The sequence below is a fragment of the Sinocyclocheilus grahami genome, unplaced genomic scaffold (assembly GCF_001515645.1).
Source record: "Sinocyclocheilus grahami isolate Dianchi unplaced genomic scaffold, SAMN03320097.WGS_v1.1 scaffold452.1, whole genome shotgun sequence".
Lineage (NCBI taxonomy): Eukaryota > Metazoa > Chordata > Actinopteri > Cypriniformes > Cyprinidae > Sinocyclocheilus > Sinocyclocheilus grahami.
In genome coordinates, this window is record NW_015505631.1 from 658,850 (window position 1) to 664,766 (window position 5,917).

The 5,917-nt window shown below is 35.5% G+C and overlaps 1 protein-coding gene across 1 annotated transcript in view; it reads right to left on the bottom strand.

Annotated features, from left to right (window-relative positions):
* Positions 1–5,553, bottom strand: part of LOC107552532 (protein FAM110B-like) — a 15,198-nt gene extending 9,645 nt beyond the window's left edge. The window contains exon 1 of the mRNA XM_016234431.1: positions 5,451–5,553. The gene's annotated coding sequence lies outside the window, so the exon portion shown is untranslated. The remainder of the gene's footprint in view (positions 1–5,450) is intronic.
* Positions 5,554–5,917: the final 364 nt, after the last annotated feature.

Here is a 5,917-nt window from a genome sequence, read left to right on the forward strand (position 1 = left end):
ATAGTGACGTAGACATGTGGGGGCGTGTTAGAACGAGCCGTTTTAGGTAGGTGTGGCTGACTCTTAACTTTTATAAAGAATATCTCTTTGGATTTGAGACTTTAGTCTTTGCAACTTTACAGATCTTCTTTATGCACCAAGAGCTTGTAACACTCCAAAGAGAAAGTGAAACTTGAAATCGCATCATATAACCCCTTTAATAGAAAAGACCTCGATTCAACTGCTGCTGGAGACTGTCTACATTTTTTATTTCTGTATAACGTAATATATGTAATACATATATGAAACCTTATTGTAAAGTGTTGCCAAAATTTGATATGTAATATATAATAAAATAATTATTTTAATAAATAATACAAATTATATTAAATTGTAAATAATACAATATTAAAAATATAAAAAATGTATAAAAATATATATCACATTTTAAATAATAAAATAACATAATTATATTAAATTATCTTAAAATAAAAAACTAAAATACATTAGGACTGCTGCTTGAGATTGTCTAAATGATTCATTTCTGAAGCCAATCCAAGTGTTCACATGGCAGAACTTTAAATCTGCCTGATTTTACTGTGCATATAAAGTTTACACAGAGAGTTCGGTCTGTTTACTGTGCCCATAACAAAGGTTTGCCGTATACATATGTTCCCTAATAAAAGGCCTCTGACGTGAAATACTAATTTAATATATTCTGGGCATGTAAAGGAGAAGTAATCTGATCTACATGCAGCCTTTTAAGAATCCACAAAACTAAGTTTTATGAACTGCCTAAAGTAAAGAGCAAGTGTGTAGAAAGAGCTGCTCAAATGCTGATCAGATTACCGATCATTTGGAAGGTTAAGTCTTAACTTGATTGCCATAATCAAAAAGTGATAAAGTAGTTCAGTTTATTCCTCCGGAGCCTGACCAGTCAACACATTTCCCAAACCTCTAGTTCCCTCAGATAAAGCTGCTCTGGGCCGGCTGGTAGTGTGATGAGCCAGGCTCATGTTAAGGTCACCGCAGACACAAGTGTTAACCGCAAGGGTTCAAACAAACGTGACTTCTGGAAAGGGTCGAGGGTGATGATGGGGAGGAACGCCTGACCCCTCCAGTCATCCTGTCTGACATCAAACCATCAAATGTCATGTGGCACAACAATCCTGGACCCTGTTTTCACTCTATGACCGCAAACACAAAACACTACCAGCCATATTGCATTGATTATCAATTGTGACCTGAATTCAACAACTGGCAAGCAAAAGCACTTAACAAATCAATATAAATATATTATTTAATTATAATCTATGCATACATATATAGAGAGAGATTATTTTATTTATTTAGTCTTTATTTTACCATTAAGTAACTTTAAGAAATATATAATCATTTTTTGTCACATCATTTATAAAAAAATATATATTATTATATAAATTATAATATTTTATTAACATGTTATATATATATATATATATACACACACACACACACACAATTTTCTTATATTTAGTTCCTGGCAAAATTAAAATAAATTAAATTAAATCTCTCTCTGTTTGTCAATGTGAACATGTAAGAAAAAATAACTAAAATGTAAATATATTCATTTTAAATTTAGTTTCATTTTAAGATGAATTGCTTGTATTTGTAAGTCGCTATGGATAAAAGTGCCAGCTAAATGAATAAATGCAAATATTCAAATAGAAGCAATAATGATCTATTTTTATCAGGCTTTTCTAAACTTATAGAGGAAGCATTTATTGCTCATATTGCTCTTTCATATCTCAGATTGGCGCGTAAATGACGACAGAAGTTTAATTTTGGAAGGAATCATTTCTGTACTACTGAACTCAAAAGCAAAGCGAAAAAGAAATATATAATCATTTTTTGTCAATAAAAAAATAAAAAAATATATATTATTATATAAATTATAATATTTTATTAACATGTTATATATATATATATATATACACACACACACACACAATTTTCTTATATTTAGTTCCTGGCAAAATTAAAATAAATTAAATTAAATCTCTCTCTGTTTGTCAATGTGAACATGTAAGAAAAAATAACTAAAATGTAAATATATTCATTTTAAATTTAGTTTCATTTTAAGATGAATTGCTTGTATTTCTATTTGTAAGTCGCTATGGATAAAAGTGCCAGCTAAATGAATAAATGCAAATATTCAAATAGAAGCAATAATGATCTATTTTTATCAGGCTTTTCTAAACTTATAGAGGAAGCATTTATTGCTCTTTCATATCTCAGATTGGCGCGTAAATGACGACAGAAGTTTAATTTTGGAAGGAATCATTTCTGTACTACTGAACTCAAAAGCAAAGCGAAAGCCAGACTCTCAATCACTCGCTTTCTGCCTAAAAAGGCCATGTGACTCCCTGCCATTTCCTCTTGCTTCACAACCTCCGCTGAACCTGTCAGTTGTCTTCTCTCATTAGCCGCTAGTCTGGCTCGTTGGTCGCAAACAGGCCCAAAGTGCCACAGAAATAGCCCATAATCTCCCCTCAACACCCCCCCACCACCTCAGCACAGGGAAAGATCAGTGCTCACCAGCCCTGTCAGAACAATGTCTTGTGAGCGTGACAAAGGATGCAGGCCCCTTCATGAGCCTTGAAAGATTCGGGCGGCAGCGCGAGGTCTGATCCGAGCTGGCAGGACGGCAGCGCTGCATAGACGAGCCCAGGACGATTAACGGACGTGTGACTATGAGCAACCCGCTCCTACAGCTGTCAGTCGTCCCGTGAGTGTCACAGCACCGGGATTTGTCCATTTAATATTAATAGTGTAGTGAGTAAATAAATCATGAAGGGAAAAAGACTAGATAGGGAGCGACATGCATGTCACTAGTTTGAGGAGCCTTCGGCCTCTAATTAGTAACCCGAGCTTCATGCTGTTAACACACAGCCGCACATCAGCGCTACAAATGTGATGATTTCTTTCGGGGAAATGATTGTTTATGTGATTGCACTCAAGGAGAAAGTACACGGCTGAAAGAAGAGCAACATTTTGGCTTTAATAAAACAAAAACAAAACAGCTGCTGCTTTCCGCCCCGGACCCACAAGAACGCTTGCGGGATACAGTATCACTGCAGTTTAGACTGATGTTTAGACAATGTGTTTGTGAGAAGAACAAAATGGACTGGGAAACAACCGGTCAGAAGCGTGTTCCCTACATAGGGTTCAATTCCAGTCAGTGGGGGTCACCAGAGCGGCGTGGGCATCCCGTCAGCCACTCACACACAAACTGACAAAGGTCACTGCATGCAGCCCGTGGGCTTCTCTTCTGTGGTTTGAGTGTCCGTCCCAGTGGTGATATAAGTCCTTTCGCATTTATTCATCTCATTGTAACTGTCAGCACCTCAGATGAGAGATGCACGCAGCTCAGGCCTGCTACAAATCTGATAATATATATAAATATAAATATAAATATAAATATATAGATCTAGATCTATAATAATATATACATATATAAAGAGAGAGAAAAATATTAAAATATAATAATTTAAAAAATAGAAAAAATAGACAATTATATATGAAAAAATATAATATAAATAAAATAATTTAAAATAATAAAATAACACATTTCTCTTATATACATATTTTAAATTAGAATTAGCTATATATAATAAAATAAAATATATAACAAAAATGTTATAGTTAATATAAGAATAAAATAAAAACTATAATATATATGAAAAATAAAATATAACAAAAAAATGTCAGATATCATATATATAAAATGCATTATTAGAAATACATATATTTATCTCAGAGATGTGAAAGTGGTTGTCAACACCTCAGATGAGAGCTGCAGCCATCAGATCTGCTAATGTCCCGAGGCCTGATCTGACACTGGTAAAAAGCGTGCATTAAAGCATGCTAGTAACTTTTGCAGAGAACTTCTGGGCATGTTTGGGGTCATAATTTGGATCTAATGCATTCAGCAACATGCAAATACTTTACTGTAGTTTACCAGTAGATATTAGATCTCAGTGTACATCACAACGTCTTGAAACATATGCACAGTGACATTAAAGAGTGACATTAAAGGCTGCATCATGGCCCTCAGCGTCATGCTAATGTTTACATTTCTCATGCATCGGCGCGTTAGAGAGATGACTCCGCCACAGACACGTGTTTATCCTATTTTGGGGTTTGGAAGACAATACACCAGTATGAAGAGACCTCACTTATGGTTCAAGGACAGGTGAAATCTCTGCGTTTGGTCTACTTTTTGAGTGTTTAGACTGGTCTAATACTGCTGACTTTGTGGAAAGTTAGTGCATGGTTTGCCACCTAACCTAATCTTTAAAAAGATCTATAGTGGGGAAGGATTGCATTACCCTATCCATTTACACATATCTCCAGAAAATGAATGCTGTAAAGCCATACAAACTAAGAAAAGACTTAATTAGTAGTAAAACTGTGTCAGTTTGGTTTGGTGGAAATTTGCATTTGGTGTTTCCAAAAGCACATGTGATCACCTCACTTTCCCCTATACTTGGAGTCTGTTCTTTTGTTTAAAGCTTTTCCTACAACGCCAGTCCAACCATATACCACTCTTACATTGTGTAAACGTAAGGTAATAAACTTACATAATTTCCTAGTCAAGTGTAAATGAGAGCTGAGGTCATACATAGTGCATCAACAATTTCCGCTCTAAAAATGTAGTGTTTTAGTCAATACTGCCTACATAGGCTGCTGACTTTAACTCGGTATCCTAACTGAACTGTATGAGAGATTTGGTACATCCTAATAAGCTCTTCATTCAGTTGAATACACGAACGTATGGGAATTTAGATTCAACCAGTTATTATTATTGCAATTCTTGCACAGTGTCATCCAATCACCCATATGCAGAAACATTTTTAATCAATCATTATAATGTAATATAAAATGTACCCATGTTCTATGCATATGCTAATTTATTAAAGCACCAAAACGTTTCGTTTACAAAACTAACATTACTGCATTCACGCAGTTTCAAAACAGTTTGGCCATTTCTCATTTAGCCTATAAAAATCCTCACCTTATTTATTTATTTACCACTCTTAACTGTTAAAAACACAAGAATTCACATTTTGCACTTTGCCCCATATATTCAATATCCACATAAACCTAACTAAATGCTGCAGTGATATCAATTAGTTACAGAAAATAAAATAATAATTCTCCGATTCACACCTAAACTGAATTAAAATACGATTATAAAATTTTAAAAATGAGATAATAAAATCTTTTATGAGATCAATGACAGTTTCTACTGAATGTACAGTACTATAGTTTCAAACTCATGCATTTGTTTACACGCGACACGAAATAAGACCAAAAAACGACGCGACTTCGGTTTAGACCGGATTCAGTGTGTAAATAAAGTCGCTTTAAACATGATGTGGTCGGATCTGAGCCACTAGTCGTGTGATGAGTGCTCGATTGGCTCTTACCGTGTGTCGTGATCCGTGTCCGCTTGTGAAAGCTGCTAATCTCCGGTTACTGTCTCACTGCGGCTCGCTGGTTCTGAGCTGAATGCCGGAGGAGCGTTTGTGGTTCGTGGATGAATCCGGGATCATCCCACTACGGTGGGCGGGCAGGTATGAGTGTAAACTGAGCCCCACCACAAACACGACAGCAGAGGGAGGTTGTTTGGGGAATTGACTTGAACTAGGCTACAACAGATCAAATGCTCCAGACATCAGTGTTTAAACAGGTAGATTTATATCCATATGGGACCCAGGCATAGACTTCGGTCCACTGTAGAGGACATTATATTTTAGTGAATTTCTCTGAGACCCTATGCTACAGTGTTAAGTCCTGTATGATGCACAGAGCACATTCAGGGCTTTTTAGAGATATCAAATGTTTAGAGGTTTGATCATAAACACACTTTCTCCTTGCTCTTTAAATATGGCTG